Source organism: Oncorhynchus masou, chromosome 24, assembly GCF_036934945.1.
Source record: "Oncorhynchus masou masou isolate Uvic2021 chromosome 24, UVic_Omas_1.1, whole genome shotgun sequence".
In the NCBI taxonomy this organism is placed as follows: Eukaryota; Metazoa; Chordata; class Actinopteri; order Salmoniformes; family Salmonidae; genus Oncorhynchus; species Oncorhynchus masou.
The window spans coordinates 90,165,800-90,189,686 of NC_088235.1; the positions used below are offsets into that span (position 1 = coordinate 90,165,800).

Consider the following 23,887-nt stretch of genomic DNA (forward strand, 5'->3'; position numbering starts at 1 on the left):
GTCCTTACCTTAGGGTAGCACTGGAATAGGCTCCATCCTGAGTCATAACAAACAGACCAACTAATGACACACAGCCCCGCCATACTGGTATGGCTTCCCTTCCGCCACACTGCTACCCTAAACCTGACCCCTGACATCTAACCGTAACCCACTATCAGGGACAGCCTTAAGATGCAGCTTAGTTAACCCAGGGTTAAACACAGGTGCTGTATTAGCTAAGATTTGATCTATTACGAGTTAGCTAAGCTATACTAATGTATGTGTTCGTTCTAAGTTAGACTGTTGTCTCTGGGTCAAACACTGAAGGTGAGGGAGAGGAGAAAAGAAAGAGGGGGAGAGAGGGTAGACTGAGATCCACTCTGCTGGTTCTCACAGCCTGCAGACGACTGTAGAGCAGGGGTTGTGTGTGTGTGTGTGTGTGTGTGTATGTTGGCTAGTGTGTCACCTTGCCCACAGCTCAGCTCCTCAACTCTCTGTCCTATTTTCCTCTCTTCTCCTGCACATCTTCATCTCTCTCTCCTTGAGAAAGCATTTACTTCAAGTGTAAGTGAGGTTAGAACAGAACAAAGAAACGGAGTAATAACACACTGTACTAGTAGTCCAACTGAGACAAGAACCACTCAGAGATCTTTGGCTATTAATTTACTAAAGTTGATCATGACATCCCAGTCAAACAGGAAGTGCAACAGTGGATAGAATGGAACCCTGCAGCAGTGGGGCAGAGAGAGCGAGAATAATGCTGTGGATATCCGTGTGCTGTGACAACAAGGCACTTCTGGTTGAGATCATCTGTCTATCCTGATGTCAGCTGTGTGAATAGAAAGAATCCGTGGTGCATACCTGACCACAGAGACACACACCCGCACTCACACACTGGAGAATGACTCAACCTCCCCAAGCAGTCACAGCACAAACAGCTAATGGAGACCAAAGCAGCAAACAAGTCAGACAGTGGTTTTAAAGGCTGGGTTATCCATTTGGACTAGTAATAAAGGCTGAGTACTTCTGGATAGTGAATGCTTAGTGCTGGGTAGATGCTGGCAGCTGGTCTCGCTGCCTGGTGTAGCTCAGTGTTCCACTACACATATATGGGCGTCGAGCGGACTTGAAAAGTGACATCAACAACTTCAGGTGGTGGAAAGTAAAAAATATATATATTTGTTATATATGTCTTTATAGGAGTGCAGTGTATCACACTATAGTAGTCTTAATAGTAGCATTATAAACACACTCCTCATTCTTCAAACAAATATGTAAACCTGTCATGTTAACATGTAAACAATGTTGAGGCCACCAACCCCTTACAGCCCCTCCATTCCAGAACAATGTCTCTCCCAGCATGGGTGTGCTTGATTTAGTTCACTGTAATGGCACAAAGGGAATTGTCCAAAGTTACAGAACAGTACAGTTGTCTCCTCAGCCCTCAGAGGTCAGAGGGACCCCGGCTCTTCATGACAGAATCGTAGGAGGGGGGTGCCTCCAGGTCCCAGGGAGGAGGGGTGGGGGGCAAGGGGAGGGGTGGAGAGGGGGCACTTGCACAGAGTCCTCAGACATCTCTCTGCGTATCCGGTCCAACCTCCTAGAGTGAGAGAGAGGGAAGGATTATTTGGACAAAGTACACTACATGACCAAAAGTATGTAGACACATGCTCGACGAACATCTCATTCCAAAATCATGGGCATTAATATGGAGATGGTCCCCCTTTGCTGCTATAACAGCCTCCACTCTTCTCGGAAGGCTTTCTACTAGATGTTGAAACATTGCTGCGGGGACTTGCTTGCACGAGCATTAGTGAGGTCGGACACCGATGTTGGGCGATTAGGCCTGGCTCGCATGTTGGCATTCCAATTCATCCCAAAGGTGTTTGATGAGGTTGATGTCAGGGCTCTGTGCAGTTCTTCCACACCAATCTTGACAAACCATTTATGTAAGCACCTCGCTTTGTGCATGGGGGCATTGTAATGCTGAAACAGGAAAGGGTCTTCCCAAAACTGTTTCCACAAAGTTGGAATCACAGAATCGTCTAGAATATCATTGTATCCTGTAGCGTTAAGGTTTCCCTTCACTGGAACTAAGGGGCCTAGCCCGAACAATGAAAAACAGCCCCAGACCGTTATTCCTCCTCCACCAAACTTTACAGTTGGCACTATGCATTCGAGCAGGTGACACTCTCCTGGCGTCCGCCAAACCCAGATTCGTCCGTCGCAAGATTCATCACTCCAAAGTCACTCTTCCATTTAGGAATGATGGCGGCAACTGTGTTCTTGGGGACCTTCAATGCTTCAGAAATGTTTTGGTACCCTTCCCCAGATCTGTGTCTCGACACAATCATGTCTCGGAGCTCTACGGACAATTCCTTCAACCTCATGGCTTGGTTTTTGCTCTGACATGCACTGTCAACTGTGGGACCTTATATAGACAGGTGTGTGCCTTTCCAAATCATGTCCAATCAATTGAATTTACCACAGGTGGACTCCAATCAAGTTGTAGAAACATCTCAAGGATGATCCGTGGAAACAGGATGCACTGGAGCTCAATTTCGAGTCTCAGAGCAAAAGGTCTGAATACTTATGTAAATAAGGTACTTATGTTTTTGATTTTTAATACATTTGCAAAAATGTCTAAAAACCTGTTTTCACTTTGTCATTATGGCGTGTTGTGTGTAGATTGATGAGGAAAAAACATATTTAATACATTTTAGAATAAGGCTGTAACAACAAAATGTGGAAAAAGTCAAGGGGTCTAAATACTTCCCGAATGCACTGTATAGTGGATCTCCATTTACTGTACAGGGAGTCAAACCAAATCCATACTGCGCTTTCATAGCAACCATTCCTTGTCTCCCAGAATAATGTTCTTGTCTCCTGTCCATCCTGCTCAGTGATGTAATAAAGCTTGAGGCTGAAGCCAAACGGTGGGATTATCTAGTTAACTTTTATGTTATCTCTGAACTAACCAGGCTGAAAAAAGCAATGTGAGTGACTGAGACATATAGACAGGTTGGTTGTTTAGCAAAAAGAATGACGCGTGCAAAACTATGGGGCAAAACAGAAGGGGTTGGCTTAGAATGTTGACAACATGTAAACGATATTTTGGAAATGATATTTTGCAATAAATGTGTACAATGACCACTTGTTGTCTCTCAAATACATCGTTACAGTTGTTGGTTAGCTCGATAGCGAATTTTAGCCATATTAGTATTGACATGAAATCAATCAAAACACCTCAAAACAAGACATGGTATCAAGAACAAGATGAAACTAGATGAAACAAGCCACGATTCCCCACATGATAGTTTCTTGTCTTTGTTGCTAGCCATCTGGCCACCCAGAACCACAACACCTCTTCTGCCCCTTTAAGGCATGCGCATTGTTTTCGGGAAATTGTCAGCTAACCCCTCTATGTACCCACTGAATAGCTTGAAAGATACAGTTTTTAAGTGTTGAGCTCCTCTGGTCAACATCTGCTTCAATAATAATAACCTGATGGCTCAGTGTTCCTGGCTGCTACTGTGCTCTCTTTATCTCTCTCTGTGTGTATGTGTGTGTGAGCGGTCATGCATGTATGTGTTCGTGCCTGAGTTGGACACTGAGCAGAACTAACCTTGTTTAAACTTACTGACAGTTACAACAGAGCAGAGCAGGCGAGGCTAGGGGAGTGTGTGTGTCAGGATTTCCCTAAGGTTGGACACTGAGCAGAACTAACCTTGTTTAAACTTACTGACAGTTACAACAGAGCAGAGCAGGCGAGGCTAGGGGAGTGTGTGTGTCAGGATTTCCCTAAGGTTGGACACTGAGCAGAACTAACCTTGTTTAAACTTACTGACAGTTACAACAGAGCAGAGCAGGTGAGGCTAGGGGAGTGTGTGTGTCAGGATTTCCCTAAGGTTGGACACTGAGCAGAACTAACCTTGTTTAAACTTACTGACAGTTACAACAGAGCAGAGCAGGCGAGGCTAGGGGAGTGTGTGTGTCAGGATTTCCCTAAGGTTGGACACTGAGCAGAACTAACCTTGTTTAAACTTACTGACAGTTACAACAGAGCAGAGCAGGTGAGGCTAGGGGAGTGTGTGTGTCAGGATTTCCCTAAGGAAAATGTGGCGCCTGACATTTGATGGGCAGCATTTTACTTTTCCAGACATTTGAGACATTTATCAGACCTATATGCATTGTGTACGTAACCTGATTAGGGTGTCCACCCACGGTGCGTCTGATGCAACCTATTAGAACATTTAGCTTAAAACGTTGATAAACTATTATTTATTCACATTAAAACCGCAGGAGTGCGCACAAGGCAGTAGGCTATGTGCGAATGTTTGTTCCATAATTCAATTAGCGGAACAACACCGTTGTCAAAAGCGCACCGCATATGCGAGCGGTTTAATGTGACAGATTAAAATATCCGTTTCAAATGTTTAAATTGGGGAGATCTAATATGCAACTAGCATGGGTGGCTATATTACTAGGATTGTGCCTTTGGCTATTGGACAATGAAAGAATGTTTAAATAATTGCTTCCACAGATATGGTCAGATTTTTGCGAGGCTACTTTGAAGCAAGGTAAGACACGCTTCATACTGTGTAGTAAAACGTTCAGGTTTCAAACAATTAAGTATGTTTTCAAAATGCATACTGCCTCTAGCTTAAGTAAACGTGTGATACATAAAATACATAACGAATATGTACAGACGCGCTAATTTAATTCCACTAAATTAGTACGGGATAATCAACAAGTGTCTATGCGTTCTATAGAAACGAACCTTTCACGGAGTTGCATTATTTTCCAGAAAACGCATAAAGCCTCGAGTTGATTATCCCTGGCTATAGTTTAACACATTTGCCGCTAAAAACGTGTTCATTTGCTGGTAGAAATGTGTTCATCATGCACTGAAGTAGCTGTCAAGTTTACTAGATAGCTACAGTAGTTGCTGTGGTAACTAAACAAACAGACTGGTTAGTTTAGCTAACCAAACCATCAGTCCTAGCTTGCCATTATGAAAATTGAATTCAATAATGACAATGTTTTCAATTCGACTTTTGCTTTAAAAAGCAGCTCAAACATTTTTTACATTTACATTACATTTAAGTCATTTTTTTAACCTTTATTTAACTAGGCAAGTCAGTTAAGAACAAATTCTTATTTTCAATGACTGTCTAGGAACAGCGGGTTAACTTCAGGGGCAGAATGATAGATTTGTACCTTGTCAGGGGTTTGAACTTGCAACCTTCCGGTTACTAGTCCAACGCTCAAACCACTAGGCTACCCTAGTAGAACATGCATAAAAAATGTATGAATTACATGAACTGTAAGGTGTAATTATACTGTGCCATATAGGGAAATAATACACTCTAGAATGCCCTTCAAGCCAATCAAAAACAAGTATTCAACAATGCCATGGTATAATTAAGCAATAAGGCCAGAGGGGTGTAGTATATGGCCAATATACCATGGCTAAGGGCTGTTCTTATGCAGGACGCAACACAGATTGCCTGGATACAGCCCTTAGCTGTGGTATATCGGCCATTTACCACACTCCGAGGTGCCTTATTGCTATTATAAACTGGTTACCAACTTAATTAGAACAGTAAAAGTATTTTTTTGTCATACCCATGGTATCAGCCAATCAGCATTCAGGGCTCAAACCACCCAATTTATAATGCAAATTAACCTATTGACCGATAAGCTTGATAAGTCAAATGTATTTACATCGACTGGTATTTACATAAATGAATAGGCTAGAAGGCATTATTTCGCAATGGGATATTTTTCTTCTTCTCCCAGACAGTTGGCCGGTGCAAATTTTATTAATCAGCGTTTCTATTTTTCTATCATCCAAAAGCCGGCTATGACAGGCTAACAGAAACCCTGGTGTGTTTGTACCTCTGGATGGCTAGGGCCTGGTGTGGACTATAGCGCGTTCCTGTGCGGGGGTGTAACAGGAAGTGTCCAGGTACATCCGACACCTGTAGCGTTGTCATTAAAATACAGAGCCCAGCGATGGTCAGTGTTGCCCCGGTAACAGCCATCAGCACCCCCATCCAGAGCCCTGGACCTTGCAGAGTCAGGAAAGTCAGGAAACCCCCTACTACCTACACACACACACACACACACACACACAGTAAGCCAGGACACCATCTACAATTTAGGTAACATATTATTTTGGTAGTAAACACACACACACATCTAGAATGAGGCCCCCTCCTACCATCATCACGGGGCCTAGAGATAGCAGCACACCCTGGGGAGATGGCCGCTTTCTCTCCTCCTGCCTGCATGGTGCTACCCCCTGGCTTGGCTCACACACACCTCCACACTCCTCCTCCAACACCATCACACCATTATTCACAATCTGCAGGAAAGAGAGAGAGAGATCAAAGACAAAGGGTTGAGAGTTATCAGATGATCACGTGTTGATTGAACTGTCAGAGGGCAAATATAATCTCACTACTTTACCTTCTGAAGAGGCTTCTCCAGTGCCGAGCCAGGGATAATGGTGATTATTTAGTTTCTAAACCTCTCCGTGTTCTTTTTACTCCATTTGTCCTCAGCTTGTTGCACTTCCTTTTTGCTTTCCATGTGGCGTGCGGGGATCTGATTATCTAAACAAAAATGAAGAAGAATCAAGAATCAAAATGTTCCAAACAACCGAGCAAGCTATAACTTAAAACTCATCCCGCTGGCTTTGCTAGAGAGCCGTTAAAACCGTTATAACGGGACATCGCGGTCGACATATTGAATTTGTTTTGCTGTGTGGGCAGGGTAGTAACACAGCCCCGTTCTGCGCGTGGTCAGAGGAAGTCAGTTTCTGACAGTTATTCAGGAGGAGGAAAGGAGGGAACAGAGAGAGGAAGGGGTGGGCAGGGCAGTGGCGGAGAAGAGAAGGATCTGAATGTCGTCAGTGTTTGTCAGAAATATGTTTGGATGTTGTCTGAACTAGAGGACGCTGCAAAGAACCCAGATGACGCTGGCTGTGTCATCCCACAGGCACAAACGGATTAAATCAATGTTGTTTCAACATAATTTTACAGTTTATTGTGTAGTGGAATACACGTGGAAAATACATTGGATTTGAAAAAAGTAATCAACATAAACTGTTGTTTTAGGGACACTTTTCAGCACCGATGTAAAGACAGTTTCAGGTTCGACGAATATTCGCCTGTAGTTTTCCTTACGTCCACCAACAGCAGTTAGGGACCGTCAACATCGTGACAAATCACGTTTCAAATTTCAATAGCTCTTTAACCATTACTCCAAACACTTTCGAATCTGGTTGTTGCTAACCCGATGGCATAGACACACATTGCACACCCTTTAGTTTGTCCATTTTTATCTCACATGATTTTACATAAATTTTTCAAAATGTAGAATTTCAATAGCTCCTTGGTCATGTGACCTGGTGACTTCAAACAAGGTTCAGAATGTCCAACACAGTGGGCCTACATATTGCACACCCTTTAGTTTGTCTATTTTCATCTCATGGTTTTCCATTAATTTTTCAAAATGTTGAATTTCAATCGCTCCTTGGTCATGTGACTTAGTGACTTCAAACGAGGTTCAGAATGTCCACTGACTACTCTTCTATATTGCACACCCTTCAGTTTGTCCATTTTCATCTCATAAGATTTTAAAATAATTTTTCAAAATGTAGAATTTCAATAGCTGCTAATGTCCGCTGACTACCCTTCTATATTGCACACTCTAGTTTGTGTACTGTAAAATCATGCGGTGTAACATACATTTTTCATAGTTACAAATTTGCAATAGCTCCTTGGTCATGTCAATTACACACCTAAGAATCATGCAGTGGATATACACCCATATTGCATAACCTCTAGTCAGGTATCTTCTTTATTGTTGTACATTATTATTAGTTTGACAATTAGGGGGTTCAGTCCAGTGTTGTTTACCCTTTTCTTTCATATGTATCTATAATAATTGCTAGTTCTCAGTACTTATTTTCCCTGTTTTTATTTTTTAACAGCGGTACACAATAGGAGAGAGACAGATAATATCTCCTTTCGCCGTTAATATCAACCATAAAGGAAAAGGGCAAAGTACGAGAGTGATGTTATTACTTGTCCAAAGCAGGGATGGTGAGGGAGCTAGTGAGGTGGGCTGCAGTGGGTTTGCTGGTCAATACATATACTGAACATGTAAACACAGTAATGGTGGCCAGTAAATCAATGAATAAAAATATAATATTGACAAATTAAACAAATTGTAGACCTTTAATCTTTTCCAACATGTCAACAGACACTTAACTTCAATTAATTATGAAACATTTCACCGTGTTAACTTTCTCTTTATCCCTGGTTGATGTACATGTCAGAGCCTCTTCAATGTGGATGGGGTATAGCGTACATTTTCAACAACAGACTGCACTTCCAGTTTGTGTTCTTTACTCTGTTGAGCTCTTTTGTCTTCGTTCCTAGGCACAGCACATGGAGCCTCAGTTGGCATGCCAAACATTCAATCAAAACAAAACAAAGTGTAACATAAATCATATCAAATATCCATGCAGTATGAGGAATTAGCCATCCATTGTGTTATATCATAAATTGTCTTACATGCCATCACTGTTGTCAAGAGATTCTAAACATGTTAAATAAAGTTACTAACCCAGGCAGTCTTTGAGCCACATCCAGGATATTTATCAGTGGCCCACATGAAGCAGTTGTTGGCTTTGTTGAACTCTGAAATCAGAGGCATGAACTGAATATATGGCTGTCCCACACAACTACATCAAAATAAAGAATTTACATTTACATTTACTTAAATGTCATTACCAGACATGTTTAGTATATCCTCAGCCATTTCTGTTCCCAGTTGCTCCATGTGTTTTTGAAGGTTCTATATCAATTTGGGAGGGAATGTTGGGGAAGTTCTGTGCAACTTCCTTGGCCATCTACACCAAAAAATAAAATATATATTTTTTTAGCTAATTGTCACATAACAGCTAACCATTCATTATTTAAAATATAACTATCAAACCTGCATTATAAAGACCGCACAGCTGAAGGTGTCCTGCTGCATGGTGGGAGTTATTTCCCCTCCTTTCCACTTTGTCCACCCAGTCCTCTTTTCCATGGCAGGATCTTCTCATTTTGAAGTATTCTCTTTTTTTATGTAAAAATAATGTAATTATGATTAGTTATAGGCAAGTGAATACACAGGCCAAAGTTGTATGCTGTTTTCCTTGTCACTATAATCTAGTAGTAATTTATGAGTAGAGGTAATTTCCTTTATGCCCCATTCTACACGCAGCCTAAATTATAGGCACTGAACTATTTACAGGACAATAAAAGTAACATATAGGATCCAACTCTATCACAGAGTGAATAAATGTAATGGCCAGTTTTGAGAATGACACAAATATACATTTTCACAAAGTCTGCTGCCTCAGTTTGTATGATGGCAATTTGCATATACTCCAGAATGTTATGAAGAGTGATCAGATTAATTGCAAAGTCCCTCTTTGCCATGCAAATTAACTGAATCCCCCCAAAACATTTCTACTGCATTTCAGCCCTGCCACAAAAGGACCAGCTGACATCATGTCAGTGATTCTCTCGTTAACACAGGTGTGAGTGTTGACGAGGACAAGGCTGGAGATCACTCTGTCATGCTGATTGAGTTTGAATAACAGACTGGAAGCTTCAAAAGGAGGGTGGTGCTTGGAATCATTGTTCTTCCTCTGTCAATTTTGGTTACCTGCAAGGAAACACGTGCCATCATCATTGCTTTTCACAAAAAGGGCTTCACAGGCAAGGATATTGCTGCCAGTAAGATTGCACCGAAATCAACAATTTATCAGATCGTCAAGAACTTCAAGGAGAGCAGTTCAATTGTTGTGAAGAAGGCTTCAGGGCGCTCAAGAAAGTCCAGCAAGCTCCAGGACCGTCTCCTAAAGTTGATTCAGCTGTGGGATCGGGGCACCACCAGTACAGAGCTTGCTCAGGAATGGCAGCAGGCAAGGTGTGAGTGCATCTGCACGCACAGTGAGCCAAAAACTTTTGGAGGATGGTCTGGTGTCAAAAAGGGCAATAAAGAAGCCACTTCTCTCCAGGAAAAAAATCAGGGACAGACTGATATTGAGGACAGGGGTACTGTCATTTTCTCTGATGAATCCCCTTTCCAATTGTTTGGGGCATCCGGAAAAAAGCTTGTCCGGAGAAGACAAGGTGAGTGCTACCATCAGTCCTGTGTCATGCCAAGAGACCTGAGACCATTCATGTGTGGGGTTGCTTCTCAGCCAAGGGAGTGGGCTCACTCACAATTTTGCCTAAGAACACAGCCATGAATCAATAATGGTACCAACACATCCTCCGAGAGCAACTTCTCCCAACCATCCAGGAACAGTTTGGTGATGAACAATGTCTTTTCCAGTATGATGGAGCACCTTGCCATAAGGCAAAAGTGATAACTAAGTGGCTTGGGGAACAAAACATCGATATTTTGGGTCCGTGGCCAGGAAACTCCCCAGACCTTAATCCCATTGAGAATTTGTGGTCAATCCTCAAGAGGCGGGTGGACAAACAAAAACCCACAAATTCTGACAAACTCCAAGCATTGATTATGCAAGAATGAGCTGCTATCAGTCAGGATGTGGCCCAGCAGTTAATTGACAGCATGCCAGGGTGGATTGCAGAGGTCTTGAAAAAGAAGGGTCAACACTGCAAATATTGACTCTTTGCATCAACTTCATGTAATTGTCAATAAAAGCCTTTACCACTTATGAAATGCTTGTAATTATACTTCAGTATTCCATAGTAACAACTGTCAAAAATATCTAAAGACACTGAAGCAGCAAACTTTGTAGAAATTAATATTTGTGTCATTCTCAAAACGTTTGGCCATGACTGTAGAGCGTTTGTAGACTTTAAGAAATAAATATTAAGTGACAGTTTCATCAGTACGTGCTTAAAGAAAGTCATATCACAAAGATCACAGATGACAGTGCCCACCAAATCTATGACAATAGAGAATGAATTGTAAGCACGAAAGTGTGTTTGTCAAAATAATATCTGAAAATGTCAGTTGTTGAACATAATATTTCTATTTGCAATAGCGATTTATGATATATGCAGTTGAGGAATATTCCATGTACCAACACTACATGTAGGATGGACATAAGACATTCCCACGTACAGTATTTAAAAAATATATATATATTTCACCTTTATTCAACCAAGTAGGCCAGTTGAGAGCAAGTTCTCATTTACAACTGCGACCTGGCCAAGATAAAGCAAAGCAGTGTGACACAAACAACAACACAGAGTTACACATGGAATAAACACATGTACATTCAATAACACAATACAAAAGTCTATATACAGTGTGTGCAAATTAAGTAAGATTAGGGTGGTAAGGCAATAAATAGGCCGTAGTGGTGAAATAATTACAATTTCGCAAATAAACACTAGAGTGAGATGTGCAGAAGACGAATGTGCAAGTAGATATACTGTGGTGCAAAGGGGAAGAAAAAATATATATAAATCAAATAAATAACCATATGGGGATGAGGTAGTTGGATGTGCTATTTACAGATGGGCTACGTACAGGTGCAATGATCTGTAAGCTGCTCTGACAGCTGATGCTTAAAGAGAGTGAGGGAGACATGAGTCTCCAGCTTCAGTGATTTTTGCAATTCGTTCCAGTCATTGGCAGCAAAGAACTGGAAGGAAAGGCAGCAAAAGGAGGAATTGGCTTTGGGCGTGACCAGTGAAATATACCCCTGCTGCTATGGGTGGGTGCTGCTATGGTGACCAGTGAGCTGAGATAAGGTGGGGCTTTACCTAGCAAGGACTTATACGTAGAGGACCTGGAGCCAGTGGGTTTGACGACGAATATGAAACGAAGGCCAGCCAACAAGAGCATACAGGTTGTGGGTAGTATATGGGGCTTTGTTGATGAAACGGATGGCACTGTGATAGACTGCATCCAATTTGCTGAGTAGAGTGTTGGAGGCTATTTTGTAAATGACATCGCCAAAGTCAAGGATCGTCAGTTTTGCGAGGGTATGTTTGGCAGCATGAGTGAAGGATGCCTTGTTGCGAAGTAGGAATCTGATTCTAGATTTAATTTTGGATTGGAGATGCTTACTATGAGTCTGGAAGGAGAGTTTACAGTCTAATCAGACACCTAGGTATTTGTAGTTGTCCACATATTCTAAGTCAGAACCGTCCAGAGTAGTGATGCTATGCGGGTGGGCAGATGCGGGCAGCGATCGGTTGAAGAGCATGCATTTAGTTTTACTTGCATTTAAGAGCAGTTGGATGCTACGGAAGGAGAGTTGTATGGCATTGAAGCTCGTTTGGAGGTTAGTTAAAACACAGTGTCCAAAGAAGGGCCAGAAGTATACAGAATGGTGTCGTTTGCGTAGAGGTGGATCAGAGAATCACCAGCCGCAAGAGCTACATCATTGATGTATACAGAGAAGAGAGTCGGCTCGAGAATTGAACCCTGTGGCATCCCCATATAGAGACTGCCAGAGGTCCGGACAACAGGCCCTCCCATTTGACACACTGAACCATATCTCAGAAGTAGTTGATGAACCACGTGAGACAGTCATTTGAGAAACCACGGCTGTTCAGTCTGCCGATAAGAATGCTGTGATTGACAGAGTTGAAAGCCTTGGCCAGGTCGATGGATACGGCTGCACAGTATTGTCTTTTGGCGATGGCGATTATGATATCTGTCACGCCCTGACCGTAGAGAGCTTTTTATGTCTCTATTTTTGGGTTGGTCAGGGTGTGATTTGGGTGGGCATTCTATGTTCTTTTTCTATGTGTTTGTATTTCTTTGTTTTGGCAGGGTATGGTTCTCAATCAGGGACAGCTGTCGATCGTTGTCTCTGATTGAGAACCATAATTTGGGATCTTGTTCTTCGTTTGTGTGCAGATAGTTTGCACAAGGAAGCTGTTTGGTCATTGTTTTCTTTCTTTCTTGTTTTGTTTTGTCTAAAGTTTCACTTCAGTAATAAAGATTATGTGGAACTCAAGGAATGCTGCGCCTTGGTCTCATCCTCCTTCTGCCGACACCCATTACAGAACTACCCACCACCAATGGACCAAGCAGCGTGGTGAAAGGGACTCCTGGACAGGTGAACAGCGCTATCTGGACTATGAGACAACCTGGGAGGAGGTAGAAAGGTGGTCGGTCAACCCAAGGAGAGTGCCGGAGCCCGCCTGGGATTCTCTGGAACAGTGCGAGGAGGGATACCGGAGAATGGAGTTGGCAACACGAACACTGTTGGCATGGAAGCCCGAGAGGCAGCCCCAAAAAATATTTTTGGGGAGGCACACGGGGAGTGTGGCAGAGTCGAGTTGGAGACCTGAGCCCACTCCCCGTACTTACCGTGGCAAGCATGGGATTGGTCAGGCCCCGTGCTATGGGGTGATGCGCACTGTGTCTCGGCCGAGTATTCACAGGCCAGTGTGCTCGGTGCCAGCATCCCGCATTTGCCGGGTGGAAGCTGGCATCCAGACAGAACGGGTGGGGCCAGCTCTGCGCTCGAGACCGACAGTGCGCCTCCATGGCCCAGTGTGTCCGGTGCCTGTCTCCTGTCCGGAGCTGCCAGAGTCGCCCTCCTGTCCGGAGCTGCCAGAGTCGCCCTCCTGTCCGGAGCTGCCAGAGTCGCCCTCCTGTCCGGAGCTGCCAGAGTCGCCCTCCTGTCCGGAGCGGCCAGAGTCGCCCTCCTGTCCGGAGCTGCCAGAGTCGCCCTCCTGTCCGGAGCTGCCAGAGTCGCCCTCCTGTCCGGAGCTGCCAGAGTCGCCCTCCTGTCCGGAGCTGCCAGAGTCGCCCTCCTGTCCGGAGCTGCCAGAGTCGCCCTCCTGTCCGGAGCGGCCAGAGTCGCCCTCCTGTCCGGAGCGGCCAGAGTCGCCCTCCTGTCCGGAGCTGCCAGAGTCGCCCTCCTGTCCGGAGCTGCCAGAGTCGCCCTCCTGTCCGGAGCTGCCAGAGTCGCCCTCCTGTCCGGAGCTGCCAGAGTCGCCCTCCTGTCCGGAGCTGCCAGAGTCGCCCTCCTGTCCGGAGCTGCCAGAGTCGCCCTCCTGTCCGGAGCTGCCAGAGTCGCCCTCCTGTCCGGAGCTGCCAGAGTCGCCCTCCTGTCCGGAGCTGCCAGAGTCGCCCTCCTGTCCGGAGCTGCCAGAGTCGCCCTCCTGTCCGGAGCTGCCAGAGTCGCCCTCCTGTCCGGAGCTGCCAGAGTCGCCCGCCTGTCCGGAGCTGCCAGAGTCGCCCTCCTGTCCGGAGCTGCCAGAGTCGCCCTCCTGTCCGGAGCTGCCAGAGTCGCCCTCCTGTCCGGAGCTGCCAGAGTCGCCCTCCTGTCCGGAGCTGCCAGAGTCGCCCTCCTGTCCGGAGCTGCCAGAGTCGCCCTCCTGTCCGGAGCTGCCAGAGTCGCCCTCCTGTCCGGAGCTGCCAGAGTCGCCCTCCTGTCCGGAGCTGCCAGAGTCGCCCTCCTGTCCGGAGCTGCCAGAGTCGCCCTCCTGTCCGGAGCTGCCAGAGTCAGCCTCCTGTCCGGAGCCTGCAGTCCAACCCTTCGTTCCAGAGGCGCCCTTTGTTCCAGAGGCGCCCTTTGTTCCAGAGGCGCCCTTCGTTCCAGAGGCGCCCTTCGTTCCAGAGGCGCCCTTCGTTCCAGAGGCGCCCTTTGTTCCAGAGGCGCCCTTTGTTCCAGAGGCGCCCTTCGTTCCAGAGGCGCCCTTCGTTCCAGAGGCGCCCTTCGTTCCAGAGGCGCCCTTCGTTCCAGAGGCGCCCTTCGTTCCAGAGGCGCCCTTCGTTCCAGAGGCGCCCTTCGTTCCAGGGACGCCCTTCGTATCAGAGGCGCCCTTCGTTCCAGAGGCGCCCTTCGTTCCAGGGACGCCCTTCGTTCCAGAGGCGCCCTTCGTTCCAGTGGCGCCCTCCAGTCCGGGGCTCTCTACGAGGGCCTTCAGTCCGGGGTCGGCGGTGAGGGTCCCCGCTCTAGAGGCGTTACCTAAGTGGGCAGAGCCAGAGCCACGGAGTAATGCCCACCCAGACCTTCCCCTATAGGTTCAGGTTTTGCGGCCGGAGTCCGCACCTTTGGGGTGCTGTCACGCCTTGACCGTAGAGAGCTTTTTATGTCTCTATTTTTGGTTTGGTCAAGGTGTGATTTGCTTTTCCCCACAGGGTTTTTGTGGGTAGTTGTTTTCTGTTTTGTGTCTTTCTGCACCAGACAGAACTGTTTCGGTTTTCATTCATTCTCTGTGTTATTTTTGTTAATCAGTGTTCAGTTCAAATAATAAAGATGAACACGTACCACGCTGCACCTTGGTCCTCCACTCCTTCCAACAGCCATTACAATATCGTTTTAGACCTTGAGCGTGGCTGAGGTATGCATGACCAGAAATGGAAACCAGATTGCATAGCGGAGAAGGTACGGTGGGATTCGAAATGGTCGGTGATCTGTTTGTTAACTTGGCTTTCGAAGACCTTAGAAAGGCAGGTTAGGATAGATATAGGTCTGTAACAGTTTGGGTCTAGAGTGTCTCCCACTTCATGACCGCGGCAGCTTTCCAATTTTTGGGGATCTCAGACGATACAAAAGATGTTGAACATGCTAGTAATAGGGGTTGCAACAATTGCGGCGGATAATTTGAGAAAGAAAGGGTCCAGATTGTCTAGCCCAGCTGATTTGTAGGGGTCCAGATTTTGCAGCTCTTTCAGAACATCAGCTATCTGGATTTGGGTGAAGGAGAAATGGGGGAGGTTTGGGAAAGTTGCTGTGGGGGGTGCAGAGCTGTTGACCGGGGTAGGGGTAGCCAGGTGGAAACCAAGCCCAGCCTTAGAAAAATGTTTATTGAAATTCTCGATAATTGTAGATGTATCGATGGTGACAGTGTTTCCTAGCCTCAATTCAGTGGGCAACTGGGAGGAGGTGCTCTTATTCTCCATGGACTTTACAGTGTCCCAGAACTTTTTTGCGTTTGTGCTACAGGATGTAAATTTCTGTTTGAAAAAGCTAGCCTTTGCTTTCCTAACTGCCTGTGTATATTGGTTCCTAACTTCCCTGAAAAGTTTCTTATCGCGGGGGCTATTTGATGCTATTGCAGTACACCACAGGATGTTTTTGTGCTGGTCAAGGGCAGTCAGGTCTGGAGTGAACCAAGGGCTATATCTGTTCCTGGTTCCACATTTTTTGAATGGGGCATGCTTATGCCTTTCGTTCCAGTTCTCTGCTGCCTGTGACTGGAACGAATTGCAAAAATCGCTGAAGTTGGAGACTTTTATCTCCCTCACCAACTTCAAACATCTGCTATCTGAGCAGCTAACCGATTGCTGCAGCTGTACATAGTCTTATCGGTAAATAGCCCACCCAATTTTATCTACCTCATCCCCATACTGTTTTTATTTATTTACTTTTCTGCTCTCTTGCACACCAATATCTCTACCTGTACATGGCCATCTGATCATTTATCACTCCAGTGTTAATCTGCAAAATTGTAATTATTTGCCTACCTCCTCATGCCTTTTGCACACAATGTATATAGACTCTTTTTAAAAATATATATTTTTTAAAACTGTGTTATTGACTTGTTTATTGTTTACCTCATGTGTAACTCTGTGTTGTCTGTTCACACTGCTATGCTTTATCTTGGCCAGGTCGCAGTTGCAAATGAGAACTTGTTCTCAACTAGCCTACCTGGTTAAATAAAGGTGAAATAAAAAATAAAATAAAAATTTAAGATGGTGAGGAAAGCACTTTTAAAGAATAACCAGGCATCCTCTACTGACGGAATGAGGTCAATATCTTTCCAGGATACCCGGGTCAGGTCGATTAGAAAGGCCTGCTCACTGAAGTGTTTTAGGGAGTGTTTGACTGTGATGAGGGGTGATTGTTTGAATGCGGACCCATTACTGACGCAGGCAATGAGGCAGTGATCGCTGAGATACTGGTTGAAGACAGCAGAGGTGTATTTAGAGGACAGGTTGGTCAGGATGATATCTATGAGGGTGCCCAAGTTTACGGATTTGGGGTTGTACCTGGTAGGTTCCATGATAATTTGGGTGAGATTGAGGGCATATAGTTTAGATTGTAGGACGGCCGAGGTGTTAAGCATGTCCCAGTTTAGGTCACCTAACATTACAAACTCTGAAGATAAATGTGGGGCAATTAATTCACAAATGGTGTCCAGGGCGCAGCTGGGGGCTGAGGGGGGTCTGTAACAAGCGGCAACAGTGAGAGACTTATTTCTGGAAAGGTGGATTTTTAAAAGTAGAAGCTCAATCTGTTTGGGCACAGACCTGGATAGCATGACAGAACTCTGCAGGCTGTCTCTGCAGTAGATTGCAACTCCACCCCCTTTGGCAGTTCTGTCTTTTCGGAAAATGTATTCACATACAGTGCCTTGCGAAAGTATTCGGCCCCCTTGAACCTTGCAACCTTTTGCCACATTTCAGGCTTCAAACATAAAGATATAAAACTGTATTTTTTTGTGAAGAGTCAACAACAAGTGGGACACAATCATGAAGTGGAACGACATTTATTGGATATTTCAAACTTTTTTAACAAATCAAAGACTGAAAAATTGGGCGTGCAAAATTATTCAGCCCCCTTAAGTTAATACTTTGTAGCGCCACCTTTTGCTGCGATTACAGCTGTAAGTCGCTTGGGGTATGTCTCTATCAGTTTTGCACATCGAGAGACTGACATTTTTTCCCATTCCTCCTTGCAAAACAGCTCGAGCTCAGTGAGGTTGGATGGAGAGCATTTGTGAACAGCAGTTTTCAGTTCTTTCCACAGATTCTCGATTGGATTCAGGTCTGGACTTTGACTTGGCCATTCTATTTTTGAACCATTCCATTGTAGATTTTGCTTTATGTTTTGGATCATTGTCTTGTTGGAAGACAAATCTCCATCCCAGTCTCAGGTCTTTTGCAGGCTCCATCAGGTTTTCTTCCAGAATGGTCCTGTATTTGGCCGCCTCCATCTTCCCATCAATTTTAACCATCTTCCCTGTCCCTGCTGAAGAAATGCAGGCCCAAACCATGATGCTGCCACCACCATGTTTGACAGTGGGGATGGTGTGTTCAGTGTGATGAGCTGTGTTGCTTTTACGCCAAACATAACGTTTTGCATTGTTGCCAAAAAGTTCAATTTTGGTTTCATCTGACCAGAGCACCTTCTTCCACATGTTTGGTGTGTCTCCCAGGTGGCTTGTGGCAAACTTTAAACGACACTTTTTATGGATATCTTTAAGAAATGGCTTTCTTCTTGCCACTCTTCCATAAAGGCCAGATTTGTGCAATATACGACTGATTGTTGTCCTATGGACAGAGTCTCCCACCTCAGCTGTAGATCTCTGCAGTTCATCCAGAGTGATCATGAGCCTCTTGGCTGCATCTCTGATCAGTCTTCTCCTTGTATGAGCTGAAAGTTTAGAGGGACGGCCAGGTCTTGGTAGATTTGCAGTGGTCTGATACTCCTTCCATTTCAATATTATCGCTTGCACAGTGCTCCTTGGGATGTTTAAAGCTTGGGAAATCTTTTTGTATCCAAATCCGGCTTTAAACTTCTTCACAACAGTATCTCGGACCTGCCTGGTGTGTTCCTTGTTCTTCATGATGCTCTCTGCGCTTTTAACGGACCTCTGAGACTATCACAGTGCAGGTGCATTTATACGGAGACTTGATTACACACAGGTGGATTGTATTTATCATCATTAGTCATTTAGGTCAACATTGGATCATTCAGAGATCCTCACTGAACTTCTGGAGAGAGTTTGCTGCACTGAAAGTAAAGGGGTTGAATAATTTTGCACGCCCAATTTTTCAGTTTTTGATTTGTTAAAAAAGTTTGAAATATCCAATAAATGTCGTTCCATTTCATGATTGTGTCCCACTTGTTGTTGATTCTTCACAAAAAAATACAGTTTTATATCTTTATGTTTGAAGCCTGAAATGTGGCAAAAGGTCGCAAAGTTCAAGGGGGCCGAATACTTTCGCAAGGCACTGTACATAGAGGCATTTTCAGCTATGATTTAACCACTCAGAATCCAGAATGGATATGACAATGGGGCCAGCACAGGATGTAATACACCCTTACAACAATCTACTTTTTGATCTTCTTGACTTGTTATCTGGGAAACTGCTACTATGTAGAAAAGAAAAGAGCCCCAATTAGGGGTTAGTGTACTCCAGTAAAAAAGGGCTGGTTTAGATTAAAAACTATTGCCCTGAGTCCCTGTTCATGGGGGCATGAGACTAGTCAGTGGTAGAATTGAGTTGGCACTTTATTGGCCCAAACACCCATAGACCCACAAGGATGGGGTTACTCATGGACAGTAATTAGTAATACATTTTTTTTGCATTGATGCATTGTCTTCTAACTGTCCAATAATAGGATCCAAAGTGTTAGGAAATATTTGTTCCCATAAATACAAAGGAGGATGTCTCTCCTCATTCCTCTGGCACTTTAGTCAGTTTACCACAGAGCCAATCAGGAGAGAATACATACAGGTCAAGGGGTGTGTCGCCCTCCTGAGTCGCCCTCCTGTCCGGAGCTGCCAGAGTCGCCCTCCTGTCCGGAGCTGCCAGAGTCGCCCTCCTGTCCGGAGCTGCCAGAGTCGCCCTCCTGTCCGGAGCTGCCAGAGTCGCCCTCCTGTCCGGAGCTGCCAGAGTCGCCCTCCTGTCCGGAGCTGCCAGAGTCGCCCTCCTGTCCGGAGCTGCCAGAGTCGCCCTCCTGTCCGGAGCTGCCAGAGTCGCCCTCCTGTCCGGAGCTGCCAGAGTCGCCCTCCTGTCCGGAGCTGCCAGAGTCGCCCTTCTGTCCGGAGCTGCCAGAGTCGCCCTCCTGTCCGGAGCTGCCAGAGTCGCCCTCCTGTCCGGAGCTGCCAGAGTCGCCCTCCTGTCCGGAGCTGCCAGAGTCAGCCTCCTGTCCGGAGCCTGCAGTCCAACCCTTCGTTCCAGAGGCGCCCTTTGTTCCAGAGGCGCCCTTTGTTCCAGAGGCGCCCTTTGTTCCAGAGGCGCCCTTTGTTCCAGAGGCGCCCTTTGTTCCAGAGGCGCCTTTGTTCCAGAGGCGCCCTTTGTTCCAGAGGCGCCCTTTGTTCCAGAGGCGCCCTTCGTTCCAGAGGCGCCCTTCGTTCCAGAGGCGCCCTTCGTTCCAGAGGCGCCCTTCGTTCCAGAGGCGCCCTTCGTTCCAGAGGCGCCCTTCGTTCCAGAGGCGCCCTTCGTTCCAGAGGCGCCCTTCGTTCCAGGGACGCCCTTCGTATCAGAGGCGCCTTCGTTCCAGAGGCGCCCTTCGTTCCAGGGACGCCCTTCGTTCCAGAGGCGCCCTTCGTTCCAGTGGCGCCCTCCAGTCCGGGGCTCTCTACGAGGGCCTTCAGTCCGGGGTCGGCGGTGAGGGTCCCCGCTCTAGAGGCGTTACCTAAGTGGGCAGAGCCAGAGCCACGGAGTAATGCCCACCCAGACCTTCCCCTATAGGTTCAGGTTTTGCGGCCGGAGTCCGCACCTTTGGGGGGTGCTGTCACGCCCTGACCGTAGAGAGCTTTTTATGTCTCTATTTTTGGTTTGGTCAAGGTGTGATTTGCTTTTCCCCACAGGGTTTTTGTGGGTAGTTGTTTTCTGTTTTGTGTCTTTCTGCACCAGACAGAACTGTTTCGGTTTTCATTCATTCTCTGTGTTATTTTTGTTAATCAGTGTTCAGTTCAAATAATAAAGATGAACACGTACCACGCTGCACCTTGGTCCTCCACTCCTTCCAACAGCCATTACAATATCGTTTTAGACCTTGAGCGTGGCTGAGGTATGCATGACCAGAAATGGAAACCAGATTGCATAGCGGAGAAGGTACGGTGGGATTCGAAATGGTCGGTGATCTGTTTGTTAACTTGGCTTTCGAAGACCTTAGAAAGGCAGGTTAGGATAGATATAGGTCTGTAACAGTTTGGGTCTAGAGTGTCTCCCTCTTCATGACCGCGGCAGCTTTCCAATTTTGGGGATCTCAGACGATACGAAAGATGTTGAACATGCTAGTAATAGGGGTTGCAACAATTGCGGCGGATAATTTGAGAAAGAAAGGGTCCAGATTGTCTAGCCCAGCTGATTTGTAGGGGTCCAGATTTTGCAGCTCTTTCAGAACATCAGCTATCTGGATTTGGGTGAAGGAGAAATGGGGAGGTTTGGGAAAGTTGCTGTGGGGGTGCAGAGCTGTTGACCGGGGTAGGGGTAGCCAGGTGGAAACCAAGCCCAGCCTTAGAAAAATGTTTATTGAAATTCTCGATAATTGTAGATGTATCGATGGTGACAGTGTTTCCTAGCCTCAATTCAGTGGGCAACTGGGAGGAGGTGCTCTTATTCTCCATGGACTTTACAGTGTCCCAGAACTTTTTTGCGTTTGTGCTACAGGATGTAAATTTCTGTTTGAAAAAGCTAGCCTTTGCTTTCCTAACTGCCTGTGTATATTGGTTCCTAACTTCCCTGAAAAGTTTCTTATCGCGGGGCTATTTGATGCTATTGCAGTACGCCACAGGATGTTTTTGTGCTGGTCAAGGGCAGTCAGGTCTGGAGTGAACCAAGGGCTATATCTGTTCCTGGTTCCACATTTTTTGAATGGGGCATGCTTATGCCTTTCGTTCCAGTTCTCTGCTGCCTGTGACTGGAACGAATTGCAAAAATCGCTGAAGTTGGAGACTTTTATCTCCCTCACCAACTTCAAACATCTGCTATCTGAGCAGCTAACCGATTGCTGCAGCTGTACATAGTCTTATCGGTAAATAGCCCACCCAATTTTATCTACCTCATCCCCATACTGTTTTTATTTATTTACTTTTCTGCTCTCTTGCACACCAATATCTCTACCTGTACATGGCCATCTGATCATTTATCACTCCAGTGTTAATCTGCAAAATTGTAATTATTTGCCTACCTCCTCATGCCTTTTGCACACAATGTATATAGACTCTTTTTAAAAATATATATTTTTTAAAACTGTGTTATTGACTTGTTTATTGTTTACCTCATGTGTAACTCTGTGTTGTCTGTTCACACTGCTATGCTTTATCTTGGCCAGGTCGCAGTTGCAAATGAGAACTTGTTCTCAACTAGCCTACCTGGTTAAATAAAGGTGAAATAAAAAATAAAATAAAAATTTAAGATGGTGAGGAAAGCACTTTTAAAGAATAACCAGGCATCCTCTACTGACGGAATGAGGTCAATATCTTTCCAGGATACCCGGGTCAGGTCGATTAGAAAGGCCTGCTCACTGAAGTGTTTTAGGGAGTGTTTGACTGTGATGAGGGGTGATTGTTTGAATGCGGACCCATTACTGACGCAGGCAATGAGGCAGTGATCGCTGAGATACTGGTTGAAGACAGCAGAGGTGTATTTAGAGGACAGGTTGGTCAGGATGATATCTATGAGGGTGCCCAAGTTTACGGATTTGGGGTTGTACCTGGTAGGTTCCATGATAATTTGGGTGAGATTGAGGGCATATAGTTTAGATTGTAGGACGGCCGAGGTGTTAAGCATGTCCCAGTTTAGGTCACCTAACATTACAAACTCTGAAGATAAATGTGGGGCAATTAATTCACAAATGGTGTCCAGGGCGCAGCTGGGGGCTGAGGGGGGTCTGTAACAAGCGGCAACAGTGAGAGACTTATTTCTGGAAAGGTGGATTTTTAAAAGTAGAAGCTCAATCTGTTTGGGCACAGACCTGGATAGCATGACAGAACTCTGCAGGCTGTCTCTGCAGTAGATTGCAACTCCACCCCCTTTGGCAGTTCTGTCTTTTCGGAAAATGTATTCACATACAGTGCCTTGCGAAAGTATTCGGCCCCCTTGAACCTTGCAACCTTTTGCCACATTTCAGGCTTCAAACATAAAGATATAAAACTGTATTTTTTTGTGAAGAGTCAACAACAAGTGGGACACAATCATGAAGTGGAACGACATTTATTGGATATTTCAAACTTTTTAACAAATCAAAGACTGAAAAATTGGGCGTGCAAAATTATTCAGCCCCTTAAGTTAATACTTTGTAGCGCCACCTTTTGCTGCGATTACAGCTGTAAGTCGCTTGGGGTATGTCTCTATCAGTTTTGCACATCGAGAGACTGACATTTTTTCCCATTCCTCCTTGCAAAACAGCTCGAGCTCAGTGAGGTTGGATGGAGAGCATTTGTGAACAGCAGTTTTCAGTTCTTTCCACAGATTCTCGATTGGATTCAGGTCTGGACTTTGACTTGGCCATTCTATTTTTGAACCATTCCATTGTAGATTTTGCTTTATGTTTTGGATCATTGTCTTGTTGGAAGACAAATCTCCATCCCAGTCTCAGGTCTTTTGCAGGCTCCATCAGGTTTTCTTCCAGAATGGTCCTGTATTTGGCCGCCTCCATCTTCCCATCAATTTTAACCATCTTCCCTGTCCCTGCTGAAGAAATGCAGGCCCAAACCATGATGCTGCCACCACCATGTTTGACAGTGGGGATGGTGTGTTCAGTGTGATGAGCTGTGTTGCTTTTACGCCAAACATAACGTTTTGCATTGTTGCCAAAAAGTTCAATTTTGGTTTCATCTGACCAGAGCACCTTCTTCCACATGTTTGGTGTGTCTCCCAGGTGGCTTGTGGCAAACTTTAAACGACACTTTTTATGGATATCTTTAAGAAATGGCTTTCTTCTTGCCACTCTTCCATAAAGGCCAGATTTGTGCAATATACGACTGATTGTTGTCCTATGGACAGAGTCTCCCACCTCAGCTGTAGATCTCTGCAGTTCATCCAGAGTGATCATGAGCCTCTTGGCTGCATCTCTGATCAGTCTTCTCCTTGTATGAGCTGAAAGTTTAGAGGGACGGCCAGGTCTTGGTAGATTTGCAGTGGTCTGATACTCCTTCCATTTCAATATTATCGCTTGCACAGTGCTCCTTGGGATGTTTAAAGC

General features: G+C 45.4%; 1 long non-coding RNA gene across 1 annotated transcript; it reads right to left on the reverse strand.

Moving 5' to 3' along the window:
• Positions 1-629: 629 nt before the first annotated feature.
• Positions 630-6,804, reverse strand: LOC135512978 (uncharacterized). The gene is made up of 4 exons (XR_010451476.1): positions 6,454-6,804; positions 6,206-6,349; positions 5,881-6,089; positions 630-1,579 (listed from the first exon to the last, which is right to left on the reverse strand). It is a non-coding gene; the product is annotated as an uncharacterized LOC135512978 (long non-coding RNA).
• Positions 6,805-23,887: the final 17,083 nt, after the last annotated feature.